This window comes from Peromyscus leucopus, chromosome 4 (assembly GCF_004664715.2).
Source record: "Peromyscus leucopus breed LL Stock chromosome 4, UCI_PerLeu_2.1, whole genome shotgun sequence".
NCBI lineage: Eukaryota > Metazoa > Chordata > Mammalia > Rodentia > Cricetidae > Peromyscus > Peromyscus leucopus.
The window spans coordinates 11,962,338-11,980,092 of NC_051066.1; the positions used below are offsets into that span (position 1 = coordinate 11,962,338).

Below are 17,755 nucleotides of genomic sequence, written 5' to 3' on the forward strand. Positions count from 1 at the left end.
CCTCCACTGCTTCTCTCTCTGTCTCTCTCTCTCTGTCTCTCTCTCTCTCTGTCTCTCTCTCTCTGTCTCTCTCTCTCTCTCTCTCTCTCTCTCTCTCTCTCTCTCTCTCTCTCTCTCTCTCTCTCTCGGGCCTGGGAGGGGGAGTCAGCTCTCCCCCCTCATGTCCTCAGTGCAGTCTCACCTGCGCCCCCAACAACAGGGTCAGCCCTAGTGTGCTGTCCAGGTTGGGTGCAGGGCCCGCTCTTTCATGTGCTGCAGTGGGTGAGGGACAAGGCTAATTCTCCATCTCTTGCGATCCTGGGGCCAGCCCTCTCACCCACCTCAGGTAGCAAGGGGTGGGAGAGAGGGCATCTTTCCTTCACCCATGCCACTACATGTAGATGAGGAAGGCATGGGGCCAGCTCTGCTGTTCCTACGTCCTTGGGGCTTGCTCACCTGCGACCCAACAACAAGCTCAGCTCTAGTGTGCTCCCCAGGTGAGGTGCACACCATGGTGGGGGGTGTGATCATCTTTTCTGATTGGGGGGGGCAGCTCTTCTGCTACAGTATCTATCGAGGGGCAGGGCCAGCTATCCCAGGGCCAATGAAGGGAGGGACCAGCTCAGCATGGCCCTTGGATTTCAACACACTGAGTTCCTATGACCCCCTGTGGTGGTAACACGTGCCATAGACATCAACACAGACCCCAACCACAGCAGGACCACGGACCCAGACATGGCCCTCAGCAGCAGCCCAGGCCTGGGTGTCAAGGATTGGCAATCACAGCTGCTTTCTGTGCGCCCTGCTTGTCTGTAACTTTAAACACCCCTTGCCAAATCGTACATCTTTTGTGTCTTTTTGCTCCCCTTGACGCTCCCTACCACTGGCGACCTGGGTAAGAGCAGTGAGCAGGAACCATGCTGCCGCCTGACTGCTGTCTTGGATTGTAATTTCCTCCACCAAACCTATTAGTCCAGTACTTCCAGAACGTTTGATTTTTTTTATTTTATCGTTATTCATTTTTATGTGTATGACTGTTTTGCCCTCGTATGTGTATATGCACCATGTGCATAAGAAAGTCAGAGGAGGGTATTGAATCCCCTGGAATTGGAGTTATAGATGGTTATGCTCCACCATGAGGGTGCTGGAAGTTGAACCCAGATCCCCTGCAAGAGCAACAAGTGCTCTTAACCACTGAGTCATCTCTCCAGCCTCGCCTCATTACTTTAGAGCTGAATTCCCCACAAATTCTTATGACTTGGCCAGATTCTTTACCAGAATGTAACATGAAATGGCCTCCAGTCCAATTCCCAATAGCATCCTCTTTTCCCATTGAAAACCTGTGGGCCACACTTTCCTGTCCATGTTTCTGTATTGATAGTTTTTCTCACTGTTGTGACCTACAGCAGATGATCAGGCTCAGGGCTAGGGAATGAGCCCCTCAGTCCCATCCTACATAGAGACTCCAGAATCCCAAGGCCATGGCCAGTATGGGCTCCCACTAAGTAGAGGCAGCTGCAAGGACTATTCCTGGAAGACTAAGAGCTCGCACAGAAGGACAAAGGAAAGAGAGTTTCCTTTGCTAGGAGCCTTGGCAGTACCTAGGACAGATGCTGGTCCTGTGCTGAAGAGAAGGGCTCAGAGAAAGAACATCTGGGCTCAGGTGTTCCTGAGGACAGTCTCTACCGTCCCGGACCAGGCTGGCCTCTCTACACTACAGAGGAGCCTGAGACCAAGTCTTTCTAGTGGATCCTGGGGTGGTGGCTTTGCCTCTTTAAGACACTGTCTGTCATAAAATGAGTCCCCTGGTGCTCAGCTGCAAGGAGACGGGGGAGAACAGGCTGTCATATTCATCCCCACTTGAGGCACGGCTTTTGGCTGAGGAAGTTAGACCATCTTAACCTCCCTAGAGACCGATGTACAGTGGGACTGCAAAGGGATGGCCTGGAAATGGGGCTTTGTCCTCTGCACCCTCAGCCCACGCTCTAGTGGACATGGCTCCTCAGGGGGGCAACCCTGCAGTGCGTGGGCAGCCCCCGTGCAAGCCCAGCCAGGCCTCCATCTGGGACCTTGGTTCCCAACTGCTGCCACCCCCATTCTCGCTGTGGTCCTGATGTCCCTTGGATCCTGTATTTGCTAAAAGGCCTCTGCAATGCCTACTGGAGGCACACACAGCGAACAGGGACAGAGCTAGTCAGTGGTGCGGCTGAGAGACCAGCTCAGAGGACATCCCGAAGGGGGAGGGAACCTCATGAACAGGGGCCCTGAGTGGGGAAAGCTGAACATTCTAGCACAGAAAGAAGGGTGGGGCCAAGGATGGGATGTGCAGGGCTGGTGGTCTGCCAGGCTGGCTACCTCGGTGTTCCACTTGGGTCAATGGACAACTTACAGCACACACATCTGAAACATGGAATGAACCCAGGTTATCAGGCCCCAAAGCCCCTGGGGTCACGTATCACAACTGTACTCTTTCAAGGATGCAGACACCCCAGACTGGAAAAGGCAGACCCTAGCAAGTGTCTCCTGCATTTCACAAGAGAGAAACCAACCCTGGGTCCTGGCTCGTGGCGAGGAGCTGCTTCACCTGGAGGGACAGACCTAGAAGAAGGGACATGGAATTGTAGCCATGTCACTGACGGCACACCACCTGTGATCTCATGACACCCCACTTTACAGAGAAGAAATGTGTGAAATGAAAGCATATAAAGTAATAGACTGAATGTCACCCCACACACACCCAAAGAGATATCCCGTGAAACCTGTGTCTGTCCTTGTTTGGGAAAAAGGACTTACAAGTGTGAATGGGTCCAGGATCACGAAAAGAGATCAGTGTGGACCAAAGGCCCTAACTCAAAGGACATGTGCCATTAGAGGAGACACACAGCACACAGGGAAGCAAGAAGAGGCCTTAAGAGGAGGATAAAGAAACTTACTCACGTTCTCAACCCCAGGAGGACAGGAGAGACAGGAGAGACCATCCCTCCAGGAGCCTTGGGGAGGGCCAAACCCCCACCCCCAAGCCTTGATAGCGAACTCTGACCTTCAGAACAGGAAGAGGATACATTTGTTGTGAACTGCTCAGCTGCAGTTTGTGGACCTTCAATGATGCAGTATCAGGATGCTCAGAGACCTGTATCTGCTCCAGGTAAAACAGGAACTCAACCTGGATGTGGTGTCCCGAAGACGGGTCCTGGGCCCCAAGCTCCAGATGTCACTATCTGCTAATCTCCCACCACCCCAAAAATGGGAAGGTTAGGTGAGCAAAGCCAGGCACATTTTGCCTTCAGTTCAGGTTTCTGAGCACCCCAAGTGTCCAGCTGGAACCCCATGTAGCCTGCAGCACATATAGTCTGTTGGTGGCCCTTCCCCTGTGGTTCAGTGAGTGTGGAGCTAGCCGGGAGCAGACAGAAGCAGGCAGGCCCCAGTTCAACAGAATGGGACATGGCAGAGGCTACCAGGGAAAACAGGACAAAGTCACTGTCACCTTGGGAGAACCTAGGTGACAAGGATCGGGGCACTGGGGAGAACCCAAAAGGAACAGGGTGGCTGAGGGGCCCTCTTGGAAAGCTTCAGTCGAGAATTGCACGTGACTCTAGAGAAGTGGTTCTCAACATGTGGGTCATGACTCCTTTGGGGGTGACCGACCCTTTCATTGGGGTCTCCTAAGACCATTGGAAAACATCGATATTTGCACGACACTTCATAACAGTAGCAAAATTACAGTCATGAAGTAACAACGAAAATACTTTTATGGTGGGGGGTCACCACATGAGGAACTGTATTAAAGGGTCACAGCATCAGGAAGGTTGAGAACCACTGGTCTAAATAGATGATAGAAATCCGATCCCACCCCTGGATCTCAGCCTTCCTGCCTCTCCAGCACAGCTAGGTCTCCAGAGCTAGAAGGAAGTTGTCTCCCTTTCTGTCCCCAGCCAACAGCCACTAAGTCCACAAAAACAACTGAATAAGAGAGAAACAGAGCAAACCCCCTCATCCAGGCTGCCTCTGGGTTCCACAAACAGAGCAGGACACCAGGGTAGCCCAAGAAGGTTCTGGAAGAGCCTGGAGAGCAGATGACTTGCATCTGAGTCATGCCTGGTCTCAAGGGCCTGGGGCTCTGTCCCTCCCTCCTTCAGGCCCTTAGGACTCTCCCAGGGAGCTGGTAGTGGGATATTTATATATTGGAGGAAGGGCAGCCCCAGCTTGGTCCATGCAGAACTTCCGGTCCTTCAGCCAAGGGGCCAGAGCAGGATGGGAGCACTCCAGAGGCGGCTGGGTCAGGCACGAAAGGTCTCTGGACAAACGCCGACCCTGGGAATGCTGTGTCCCCTCATCTGCCTGCACGTCCGGGGGTCAGTGGTTGTTTTATTAATAGAGGGCCCCAAGGAGAAGCCTCACCCCGCTGGATGGTCATTCACCTCCCTGTAGAAACAGAAAAGCATCCAGAGCAGGCTGGACCAGAGACACAGGGGCATCCCCTGGAGTGAGCACAAGCTTGCTCCCTATGGGGGGCATCTCCCAGAGAGAGCTTGGCCTCGGTCACTCTCTGCTCTGAGAAACAAAAAGCTAATTTGCCAGATCTCTGGCTCCCTCAGACAGCAGCTACCCCCAAATTGACACCAGTCTCATTGAGACACAGGACAAAAAACACATAGCCTGCAGAGTCACACAGCGACACACAGTCGGCACAGCCTGGGCAATGGCCTATCTACAGGACACTGGTATAGTCACAGGTGTCCACAGACAAGGTCCTGTGAAGCCACCTCAGCTGGTCATTCACACAAAAACCTCTAGCCTAGCCCTTCGTACCCTTCAGGGACTCAGTTGAGCCTTCAAAGCCACTGGTTGGTTGTATCTTTCCAGAGCCACTCACAAGAAACAGATGACCAGGTTTACAGAGATATAAACTGTGTCCCTCAGAAAAAATCTGGTGACTAGACTTGGGCTCTTCAGTTCACATCTCTTTGGTTTCCATCTGTCTCCTGGGTGGCATGAAAAACATATGGTGTGTCCATTATTTTCCTTGTTGCTATATAACCAAACGCCTGACAAATGCAGGGAAGTGTTTGGGGGGCTCCCAGTTTGAGGGTGCAATCCATCACAGTGGGGCAACAGGAGCGTGAGGCAGCTGGTCATGTGGCATCCACACTGAGGAAGCAGAGAGACAGATGCTGGTGCTCAGCTCACTTTCCCCTTTTTATTCAGTCTGAGACCCCAGCCCATGAGACAGCACTGACCACTTTCAGGGTGGGTCTTCCCACCTGGATTAACAGCATCTGGAAGATTCCTCACTGACATGCCTAGAGGCTTGTGTCACAGGTGACACTAGATCCTGTCAAGTTGACAGTCAATCATCATACATGGGAATTGCATGCATGCACAACGCAGATGCAATGGGAGGTGACTGGTCCATGACAGCACTTACTGGGGACCCAAGCCACGAGGCCAGGGCATCTCCTCACATCACAGGGACCTCTGGGGCGGTAGACCCCAGTTTGGGTCATGCGTGTCAGCCAAAGTACTAGAAAAGGATCAGAAGACTTCAAAAGTGGCAGGTGTCCCCTCCCCACCACCCTGTGAGCATTCCAAGCCTTGGTTTCTCCATCTAGAAAATAGGACAGCCATAGCTGGCCCTCCTGAGCCTGCCCTAGGGCCAAGCCCTAAGGTCCACATTATGTAGCCTATGTAGTAGCTCTCTGATCAAATCCCCTTGGGAAAGAAACTGAAGCATAGTCTGGGTAGGCAACTTGTCCCAAGCAGAGAGAAGAGAGAGTCAACAAATGCAGTTCTGCCAAGGCCAGACTGAGCCTTGGAGGTTGGGAGCAAAAGTTCCTTTGCCCAGGACGCAGGCAGGACCCAGGACCAGGTTGGCTTTTCCAGTCTCTGCACCCTGGGTGGTGCAAGCCCGCCCCCAAGTGGAGACTGATGGAACTTCTGGTGAAGGACCGTTCTGTCTCCACCAGCCACCAACCAGCCAGGGGTGACCTGATTCTAAAAGCCACTGTTCAGTGTGACAGCCTTGCAGGGGCCTTGAAGCTGACCTCTGGGCTCCAGTGGTCATCCTGAAAGGCCGTGACAGCACAAGGAGGGACTCAGATAATCAAGGCCTTCCATTTGGAGAGGCAGTGAATGGGTCCTTAGGGTCTGTCCCTGCTCCTGGGAATGTCACCCTGGCTCTGAGCCTCTCGGGAGCTCTGGAAAGTCCTGAGGCTGGCTGGTGGTAGAGGGCTGTAGGGTGGAGGCTGGGCTCTCCTCTCTCTGCTTCACCTGTGCAACCCACAGACACTGCCAGGAATCTCATCTCCCGGAGAAATCCCGCGAGATTAGCCCCACCAGCAGCCTCTCCTCGAGCAGGATGACTCCCGCTGCTCCAGCCTTGGGACCCAGCCTCCTTGGGAGGTGCAGAGGGCTTCCAGTTAAGAGGAGCAGGTACACCTAGGCCATCTGCACAGCCTGGAGAGGGAGGTGGCCTCAACTACCTCCCTCCAGGCCCACATTGGCCTCAAATTTCCCTCCAGTTACCTGAGTCCTGATTTGCTGACCTTCCTCCAGATCAAGAGCAGAAATTGCATTTGAGATCTGGGAAAGTCAGACCCTCTAAAGTATGGAGGTAAGTGTTATAATAGTCTGAAAGAGCTTTCTCATCTGAATGATCCAGGCCCCGTGTGCTGGTTTGAAAGAAAATGGCCCCCAAGGGGAGTGGCACTATTAGATGTGGCTTCTTTGCTGGAATAAGTATGGTCTTGTTGGAGGAAGTATGTTACTGTGGGGGTGGGCTTTGAGGTCTCATATAAGCTCAAGCCACGCCCAGTGTCTCAGTTCACTTCCTGTTGCTTGTGGGTCAAGATGTAGAACTCTCAGCTCCTTCTCCAGCACCATGTCTGCCTGCATGCCGCCATGTCCCACCAGAATGATAATAAACTAACCTCTGAAACTGTAAGCCAGCTTCAGTGAAATGCTTTCCTTTATAAGAGTTGTTGTGGTCATGATATCTCTTCACAGCAATAGAAACCCTAAGACATCTGATCTATAACTTGAATCCAATGCACTATAAAGAAGTAGGATAACTGTCAGAGGAATCAGACTGGATAGGTTGGATGTGTAGGTTGATAAGAATAAGCAGAGATTATAGACTCAGCTTCGTAGCTCCGGGGCCATGGAGTGGTTACAGATGATCAAACAGTTTGACTGGTTGGCTGAAACGTGGCCCACAAGGTGGGTGACACTAAAATTGAAGCCCAGGACTGCTCTGGTGACAAAGTGTAGTAGTCTGAATGTAACTGGCCCCTATAAACTCATAGGGAGTGGCACTCTTGGGAGGTGTGGCTTTGTTGGAGTAGGTATGTCACTGTGGAAGTAGACTTTGAGGTCTCACATATGCTCAAGCCACACCCAATGTCCCAGATAACTTCCTGTTGCCTGTGGGATCAAGGTGAAGCTCCTTCTCCACTCTCAGCTCCTTCACCAGCACCATGTCCTCCTGCATGCCACAATGTCCCACCATGATGATAATAGACTAAACCTCTGAAACTGTAAGCCACCCAATTAAATATTTTCTTTTATAAGAGTTGTCATATGCCAGGCAGTGGTGATGCATGCCTTTAATCCCAGCACTCACAAAGCAGAGGCAGGCGGATCTCTGTGAGTTTGAGGCCAACCTGGTCTACAGAGTGAGATCCAGGACATCTGTCTCAAAAAGCAAAAAAATAAAAAAAAAGTTGCTGTAGTCATGGTGTCTCTTCACAGCAATAGAAATTCTAACTAAGACACAGAGGAAAGTGTCCAGGGGCTCAGTGATATTGGAATGTTACACTAGATTTATCCCAGCAGGACTGTTCACCATGCTGGGTGGTCCAGAGGACACTGCTCTTACCATGACTGTGAGAAGTCATTTTTCCAGGGGATCTCTAGCATCAGTGGGGAACACTGTGGTCTCTCCCCATATGACAAAATCACAATGTGAACCATTGCCATGCTGGGGTCCATAGCTGAAACAGGGATAATTGGATGGACATAAGGATCAATAACAATATAACATGGGTATGGTGACAATAAGGACAGCAAAATCAAACAGTAGTAAAAATGATCTGACTCTGAGAGATTTGGGGTTAATTGACAGAAGTGGCCCGAGAAGAGAAATAGATGGGCAGTCTACATGTTATTTGATTGTATGAGAAAAAGCTTCAAAGTCAAGTGAACAGAAGTCTAACTCAGTTAGCTAAGAGAGTTGTAACTTCTCAACTAATTGCCTAACTTGAACCGATCTATAAGCCCAGAGGTCTTGATGGCACTAATGTCTTAAATTCCTTTTGAGCTTTTTTTTTTTTTTTTTTTTAAATCTTTAAAAATATTTTTTCACATTTATTTTTTTGGGGGTGGGCCATACATATGCTGTGGCCTGCATTCATGTGAAAGTCAGACAACTTGTGGGAGTCATTTTTCTCTTCCCAACATGCTGGGCCCAAGGATCCAGCTCAGGTCATCAAGTTCAGAGGCAAGAACCTTTACCCAGAGTCATCTTGCTGGGTGTGGAGGTTTGAATGAAAATGGCCCCAACAGGCTCATAGGGAGTGGCATTATTTGAAAGGACTGGGAGGTGTGGCCTTGTTGGAAGAAATGTGTCACATGGCGGGGGGTGGACTTTTGCTGTGGATATCGCTATATGTAAATAAACACTGATTGGCCAATAGCCAGACAAGAAGTATAGGTGGGACTAACAGAGAGGAAGGAAAAAGAAGAAGAGAGACTGCCTGGAGCCGCCGCCAGGACAAGAAAGATGTAAAGTACCGGTAAGCCACGAGCCACGTGACAAAGTAAAGATTAATAAAAATGGGCTAAATATAAGAGTAAGAGCTAGACAATGATAGGCCTGAGCTAATGGCCAAACAGTTTAAATAATGTAAGAGTCTGTGTGTTTATTTTATAAGTGGGCTCTGGAACAGGTGGGACTTGGCAGCGGGAGCTAGAGAGAAATTCTCCAACAACAGACTTTGAGGTTTCAAAAGCCCCAAACTAGGTCCACTGGCTTTCTTTCTCTTTCTGATGCCTGCAGATGCAGATGTAGAACTCTCAACTGCTCCAGCACCATGTCTGCCTGCATGCTTCCATGCTTCCCACAATGATAATAATGGAATAAACTTCTGAAACTGTATGCAAGCCCCAATTAAATGTTTTCCTTTATAAGAATTGCTGTGGCCATGGGGTCTCTTCACAGCAATAGAACACTAAGACAGAAGCTGGTACCAAGGAGTGGGGTATTGCTGTGACAGGACTGACCATGCTGCTTGTTGGTGGAATGTTGTGGACTTTGAGACTTTGGATTAGGAAAGTAGATGAATGCTTTAAGTAGAGCTTAATGAACCATGCTAGTAGGAGCATGAAAGACTGAGAGCAATGTAAATTATAGTGACCCAGCTAAAGAGGTTTCAAAGAAGAATATTATTTAGTGGCATAGAGACCATTATTGTGATATTTTGGCAAAGAATGTAGCTGATTTTTGCTCTTGTCCTTAAAAATCTGACTGAAGCTAAACTAAAGAGTTGTGGATTAATGGTGTGGGTTAACAGTGGAGATTTCAAGATAGCCAAGTATTTGACTGTGCCACTTGATTATTAATGGTCTTATGCAGATCTGTAATGAAAAGGAGCAAACTGAGCAAGGAAAAATACAAAATGTACAATTTAAGGAGAAAAGGAACACTAGGAAATGAAATAGAGCTAAGTCCAGTGTTCAAGGAGATAAAAAGTATAAAGAAAACTCTGATGCCAAATGGACTAAAGGGAGTGGTGACCTCAGAGTAAGACTCTACCTAGCTAAGCTTCCAACCTGTGTAAGGAGTTAAAGAAAAGCTTAAGAGCAAGGCAGTGGTGGCGCACACCTTTAATCCCAGCACTGGAGGCAGAGGCAGGTGGGTCTCTGTGAGTTCAAGGCCAGCTTGGTATACAAAGGGAGTTCCAGAGCAGCCAGAACTGTTAAACAGAGAAACCCTGTCTCAAAAAAATAAATAAATAAAAATAAAGAAAGAAAAGCTTAAAAGGAAAACATTGAAAACAGACAGAAAGCTTATGCACATGTCTTGAATGAGGGGGCCAAGTTCCAGCCCCAGCAAGCAGCAGAATTTGGAGGCTTCAGCCACATAGTTCCGGCTTTAGAGTCAAGGATACAAGAAAGGGGTTGTCCCTCTATAGCTAAAAAAAAGCTGCTGTGTGTCAGGGCATTCCCTACAAGGAAGACCAGAGAGATCACTGCATGAAACTGTGGAGGTGAAACCTGGATTCATTAGAGACCCCAAGATGTTAATCACCAGAGTCGTGGGATATCTTCTGAGGAGAGCTACAGACTGGGTGTGAAACCAGGCCAAGAAAGAAAAGTGTGTTGAAATCAATAAAGCTGAAAAGAGTTAGAGATCTGAAGAACACTTTGACATCAGACATGGAGATGCAAAATTTGGAGTCTGCCCAACTGGTTTTCAGTCTTGCTTTGGTCCAGCATTTCCTCACTATGCTCCATTTCCTCCCTTTTGGAATGGTAATGTATATTCTGTGCCATGGTATGTTGGAAGCATGTGATCTGCTTTTAATTTTGATTTTACAGGGGGTTACAGTTAAGGGATTTCCTTTAGTCTCAGAAGAGACTTTGGACTTTGAAACAGTCTTGAGACTGAAGGACTATGAGGACTTTAGAAGTTGGACTGAATGTATTTTGCATTATTATATGGCTACAAGCCTAAGAGATCTAGGGAGTGGAATGTGGTGTTTTAAATTTAAATGACTCCCATTGATCTATATATTTGAATGCTTGGTCATCAAGGAGTGACACTACTTGAGACAGATTAGAAGGTGTGGCCGTGTTGAAGGAAGTGTGTCACTGGGGATGAGCTTTGAGGTTTCAGAAGCTCAAGCCAGGGCCAGTGTTTCCTTCTCTGCTGCCTACTGATCCAGATGTAGTACTCTTAGCTACTTCTCTAGCCCATGTCTGCCTGTGTGCCACCATGCTTCCCACCATCATGATAATGGGCTAACCCTCTAAAACTGTAAGCCAGCCCCAGCCCCAAATAAATGTTTTCCTTTAAAAAGTTGCCATGGTAATGGTGTCTCTTCATAGAAATAGAACACTGACAAAACAGGTGGTTTCCCACTCCATGAGATATTCTTCCACAGAAGGGGATGTAATGGAAATCACATTTGGTGAAGAATTGTTCAGATTCTTAAGCCTCCCAGAGGCTCACAAACACAGACTTTGGCTTCCTGTCATTTTTTTCCCCCTGAGAACTTCAAGAGGAATCTCGCCACATTTGCTTTGTTTAAAAGATTGTGCCCAGGAGGTGGTGGTGTACACCTTTAATCCCAGCACTCAGGAGGCAGAGGTAGGCAGATCTCTGAGTTCAAGGCCAGTCTAGTCTATAGAGTTCCAGGACATCCATAAACAAAGAAACCCTGTCTCAAAAAAAAAAAAAAATGTGTATGGTGCATGTGTATGTTTGCCTGTGCATGTATGTATGGAGGCCAGTGGCTGACATAGAATGTCTTCCTCAATCACTCTACACTTTTATTTTTTGAGACACGGTCTCTTACTGAACCTGGTAATGACTATTTCACCTAGGGTGTCTGGACAATGAGTTACAGGGACCTGCCTGTCTCTACTACAACCCCATCTCCACTGTCTCCAGCTCTGGGGTGCCACAAGACCTGGTTTTTATGTAGGTGCTAGGGATCCAAACCTGTCCCTCACGTTTGCACTGCACCTTACCACTGAGCATCTCCAGTTTGCTTTTGAGTGACTCTCTTTTCTGCTTTTCTTTTTCTCCCCAGATCTTGATCGCTTTAGCACTTTACAAACTCACTTTGTATGCTAACTGAAGTCACTTAGGTCCACAAGAGCCTCTTCTATCATGTAGTGATCATGACCACCAGGGGCTCAGCAAAGCCACAAGAGCCTAACACCAATACCAAGGTTCCTGATGAATTCACTTCCTTCACAACTGGGCTGGTGAACAGGGCATCGCACCACACTCAGGCCCTCCTTGTTCTTCCCAGGAGTCCAAGTCTTGGATCCTAGGAGGGGCTCTGAAGCACAGATGCAATTTCCATTCTCTTTCCCTTATGCACAAGCTGAACTTATATGGTACCCTGGTTTGCTTTCTGTTGCTGTGATAACGCACCCTGACCAAAAGCAACTGAGGGGGAGAAAGGGTGTACTTCAGCCCGTAGTTCCAGGTGACGGTCCATCATCAAGAGGAAATCACATCCATACACGAATTTGGATAAATGAATGTACCCATGCTGCCTGCTTGCTGCTTATACCCAGCTAGCTTTCTTCATTTATATACAGTGTGTGTGTGTGTGTGTGTGTGTGTGTGTGTGTGTGTGTGTGTGTTTGCTGCTCCTACAAAGGAGCCTGGTTCAACACCTAGCATCCACATGGCACCTCATAAGTATTTTAACTCTAGTTTCAAGGAATCAGACACTCTCTTCTGGTCTCTGCATGTACATCATACATATACATACATGAAGGCAAAACACTTATACACATAAAATTAAAAAATAATAGTAAAATTTGAAAATACAGGACATTCCATTAACTGTGAATCTCAGGTAAACAGTTTAGTTTTAGTGAAATGTGTCCTATGAAATGTTTAGAACATACACTTGTCTTACTGTTGTGGGATATTTGTACACTTTGTGAAAATGTATTGCTGTGATTAGTGTAATTAAATGCTGAATGGCCAACAGCTAGGCAGGAGATATAGGCAGAACTTCCAGGCACAGAGAGAGAAAGTAGGAAGTATTCCAGGCACAGGCAGAAGCCAACAAGACATGGAAGAAGTTGGACATAGAGAATGAAAGAAAGGTAAAAAGCCATGAGGCAAGATATAGATGAATATAAATGGGTTAATTTAAGTTGTAAGAGCTAGTGGGACAAGCCTAAGCTAAGGCCAGGCTTTCATAATTAATAAGAAGTCTCCATGTCATTATTTGTGAGCTGGAGGCCTAAAGAAAAATCCATCTACATTGGCATTCCAGTTTAGTTGTGTATGTTGTATTCCATCTAGCAATTGCACCATGATACCAAGTAGGAAAGAACTCAGGCTAGATCAGCACCACAGCTGGAAGGGAACCCACACCAACTCCTCTGTCCCCAGTACCTGGGAGTGGGTTAGCTTAGTCCCATCAAACCACTTCAGTGACAATTTTCCAGGTGCCTGAGTCCCATATGACAAGTTCCCTCATCCTTCAGTTTCTGGTCAGTGAGGTGACCTGAACATCTTTGGCTTCTAGAACTTTCTCTGTATGCAGTCCCTGACTTACTCAGGAGTCACTAATCCAGAAGTGATCTCTCTAATTGTCCATCTTCCTGCCCCAGTCTCTAGGCACATGGAAAAAAAAAAGCCGGCTCAACCTGTATCCCAGCTCAGTCTGCTGGCCTCAAGTGCTTTCTCACTGTTTCTAATGCCCTAGGAATCAGTGAAGATTGGTCATGGCATAGTTCACGGCAAGGACCTCCGTGACCTATGCTGGCCAGACGTATATTAAACAAGCACTTTAAGCCTTCCTGTGAGTAAGTGCTAGGCTTAGCCCTGCAGTATGGTAGACAACAGTACAGAGGAGTTTTATCACAGCTCAAGGCCCAGAGGTTCCAGCAAAGTACCCTCTGTTAATGAAGCCAACCAAGAGCTTCCCTGTTTCTCTCAGGTTCTGTAGGTTGTCCAAGAAAGAACTGTGGCCTAGTAGGCCCTCCCAGCTTGGTCTCGACCCTGTGAAGCCCCTCTAGCCATCTCCCCTGACCCTGAGTCACGATAGCTTTGTCCCCAGATGAGGAAATGACCTCCACATGCACCATATGCAGAGTCAAGCCACCGCACAGAGGGCTGGCAAGAGGAATCAGTGGGTAGAGGCATCTGGTGACCTGCATGATAGAACTGACTCTGAAAAGGTGTCCCCTGACCTCTACAGGTGTGCCCTGGCACATGAACACACATGCATGCACATACACACAGTAAGAGTCTTTGTTTCTGCTTTGTTTTTAAAGCTTAAGAAGCCTGGTCTGGTGTTCCTGTGGAGCCAGATGCCCCTTCCTCCTACCATGTTCAATGAACTTGAAAACCCACAAGGTGGAAGGAGCCTTGCTGGTGACAAACCAAACTTGCCAGTTCATTCTCCCAGCTCCAGGCAATACCTAGGCCTTCCAATGGCCTGCAAACTTCGCCAAGATCACCCAAAATGCCACTTCCTCCTCAGATCCCACCTCCGGGAAGTTGACCCAGCCTTCTCCCAGATCCTGGACCCTGGTCTCTCATACAGACAATCTGCAGGGTGACTTGCTCTTCCCTTCTAACTGTGATCAGTTTTCCATCTGTAACCAACGAGCTTGTCCTACAACTTCTCAGTAGACGCTAGACTGTGGGACATAGTGGTGCAGGCCTTTCATCCCAGAACTGGGGAGGCAGAGACAGAGGGATCTCTGAGTTCAAGCCCAGCCTGGTCTATATAGCAAGTTCCAGAACAGTCAGGGCTATGTAGAGACCCTCTCTAAATAAATAAGGCTACTTATCCAGACGCGATATGCACAACACTCCCTGCCCCCCTTCTCCCTCCAATACCTACCTGAACTGATTCCTCCAGTGCCTGGACATGAAGCTGCCTTAACAAATTAAGTCCTGTTTGCTTCTGAGACCCGTCCTCCTACCTGCACTTCCCAGCTACTGAGAGTGGCGTGCACCACACATGCCCAGCTAACTACTTAAGGCTGTGACGAACAAGCACACCTGGGAACACACACAGCACGAAAAACGCAAAGTAAACATAGCAGATACATACAGAAGGGTCCTTCACTGTTTGTGCACTTATGTGCACACGTGTGCACTAAGCCATGCGTTTGTAAAACTGTGTATGACACTCGTGTACGCATGGATGGATATGCCTGTCCCCGTATAGACACGTGTACATTCGTACCACGGTGTTTTTATGAAAGAGGGCTGGTGCCACCAGGCTGCTCCGGCTCGATGGATTCTTCTATGGAAGGGACTTAACCAAGGACCCGTGGGCGTGGGCACAAAAGCAGGGAACGCCACCAAGGAAAAGGGTAGCCATTTCCTTTCTCCCACACAGGGCGCCGGCAGACAGGGAGCCAGCCGTCACTACGCATGCGCAGATGGCGGCAAAGCCGCGGAGCATGCGCAGACATGGTGCACCGCTTCCCGCCGCCTATGCGCCCCACCGCCCGGCATCCGGAAATCCGTGGAGGATCATCCGACTCTCGTCCTCTGATTCGTTCCGACCACTTCCACTTCCTGCCGTTCGGCGAGCGTGTCCCCGTTGGATGCGCGCCAGACCTGTTTTGTTTCCGGGGGAATCTGTTTTTCTGAAGAACGCTCACAACTTCCGGTGTTCCCTTCGGCCTTTGATTGGCTAGTTTTATGAATTAATTAAAGCATAGTCGGGATAAAATGGTAATTTTTTTCTACCATTGGATAATTTTTTTTCTACCGTTGAATAAGTGCTTAAATTAACAAAAAAATAAATAGAATTAGAGTACCTTTCTACTAACACGTCTTTTTGGACTATAAACAAAAATCACCATTATCAAAAAGTGTTCGAACTATTGGACTATAAATATTCCTACGCTCAAATATCAGGACGTGTTGTATGAAAGGAGAGAAGGTTAGCACTCCCCTTGACAAGGATGGAAGAGGCCCTTGGGCCTAACAACACACATACGGTTAAGGCATTGCCACCTACTTCGTGGCATCTAACCACTGTTTTTTTTTGTTTCTTTCCGTCTGAAGCTCAAGGCTGCAGAGGACGTACTTTTGTACATCCTACAGTCTTGCTCGAAACTTCTGATCACCATCCTGGCTCTCTGAACCGGGTATGTGTGCCGAAGCACCTGGGACAGGTGTAGATTACTTCAAAGAGGCCGTTTCAGTCTGAGACCTAGAGGACTGCCAGGTTTGGTAACTCAACTTCCCATCTGCTGAGAGCTTTTTGCTCATCACCTTCAGATACTGGGGCTTTCCTGAGAGAATTCTTGCACTTAATGCTCGAACAGCAAATAGACCCCAAGTGCTGCTCCAGACATGGAGGTGGCTGTGCCTGGGAGCTCCTGTGGGCTCTCCCAGAGCAGGCTGTACCAGGAGGTGGTATCCACACTGACTTCCTTAAATTGACTGTGGCACATAACTTGCCCATTCTGTGTATTTAGTAACAGTGTGTACATGTCTATGTGTGCTGAGGTGCATACCCATTTGTACTGTATACCGCCTGTGCTCAGGTGAACAAATGTGCTCTGTGCTCATATGATGTGTACACAAAGCATAAAATTTTAAACAAATTTGAGAAAGACCTGTGACGTTTATGAAACAGGGACAGGAAGGTGCAAAATACTGCTCTCTCCACTCTACACGGTGAAAGTTTCTAATAGTCATGTCTTGTCTCTGCTAGGCAAGGCCACATGCAGCCAAGGCTGATCTTGAACTCATGATTGTGCTGAGGGTAGTCTTGAACTCCTGACCCTCCTACCTCCAATCCCCAAATGGTGGGATTACTGGTTTAACGCCACCACATCCAGTGATTCCTCAGTTTTTAGTTTCTTTAAGGGGAGAAGGGGTGTGTGAGTGAAAACCAGTGCTTATCAAGATAAAGTCTACCACTAATCTCCATGTGCACTCCTAAAATGCTCTGGCTCTGCCATCCAGGCAGGCCTTGAACTTTACACCCCTCCCGCCTCAGTGACTGGAGTAAGTTGACTACAGCCCTGCACCACACTTGCCCCTCACTTGTTTGTAATGGATATACTTCAAAACATTTCTCAAGATGCTAGTGTAGAACATCATCTTTGCACACATTATTTTGAAATTAACATAAATATGCAAACTTTGAGGTAATTTTTTAGATTTTAAAATATAATTTTTATTTTTATCTTTTATTTTGTCTGATAGTCTTTTTTGCATTTTATAAAATCTTTATTGACAAATAATTCACATAGTATACAATTCTCCTATTTGCACAATTTGATAGTCCAGCATCCTCATAGGCCCATGACACCATCACCACTTTCTATTTTAGAGCATCGCTGTCTTCAATTTCATACACACATATAATGTATGGTGATTACATTCCACCTTAGTTTTTTAAATGAACATAATATTTGCAATTGTAACCATTTTTTTAACATAAAAACAGGTTATAATTCAAAAGTCCAGGGTCATTTGAAACAGGAAAATTATTTTCTCTGTAGAAAATAGTAAAAATGATAACATTTCCCAATAAGCCCTTTTAAGCCAAATGATAGCTGCATTATACATATAAATATTGATTAGATTCTGGAATACAGAAGAAACCTATCTTCATCTATTTAGAGAGCTATGTTTTACTTAAGTTATATAACTGAGATTCCTATTCATCTTCCCCTTCAGTGTTTGATTTATGGCAGACATTTTTCTATAGGCTCATCCATAATCCAAAAAGATTTTAGCCTCCCCTCCTGAAAGTACAGCCAGCATTTTCTTTCATCAGCTTGATACAGTACATATTCTTATCCTAATAGTGAAATGTTTCACTAAAGCCTGCTCAGTGATAGGGCAAAAGCAAAACTTATTATAAGCTACAGTCATGCTAGGGCCCCCCCTGCTAGGTACCCTCCCTGGATTTGTGGGTTGCAGTGTGATAGACCAAAACTAAAACCAACAACCCACAAGAGTTTCAAAGCACAGATCCACCGTGGGGATGACTGGCCCACCCACAAGGTAAAGTGGTCAGATCAGCAGCCCTCCTTGCAA

The 17,755-nt window shown here is 47.5% G+C and overlaps 1 non-coding gene across 1 annotated transcript; it reads left to right on the forward strand.

The window, feature by feature from the left end:
- Positions 1-15,616: 15,616 nt before the first annotated feature.
- On the forward strand, positions 15,617-15,742 carry LOC114702803. Its single transcript, XR_003736042.1, has one exon. It is a non-coding gene; the product is annotated as a U6atac minor spliceosomal RNA (small nuclear RNA).
- Positions 15,743-17,755: the final 2,013 nt, after the last annotated feature.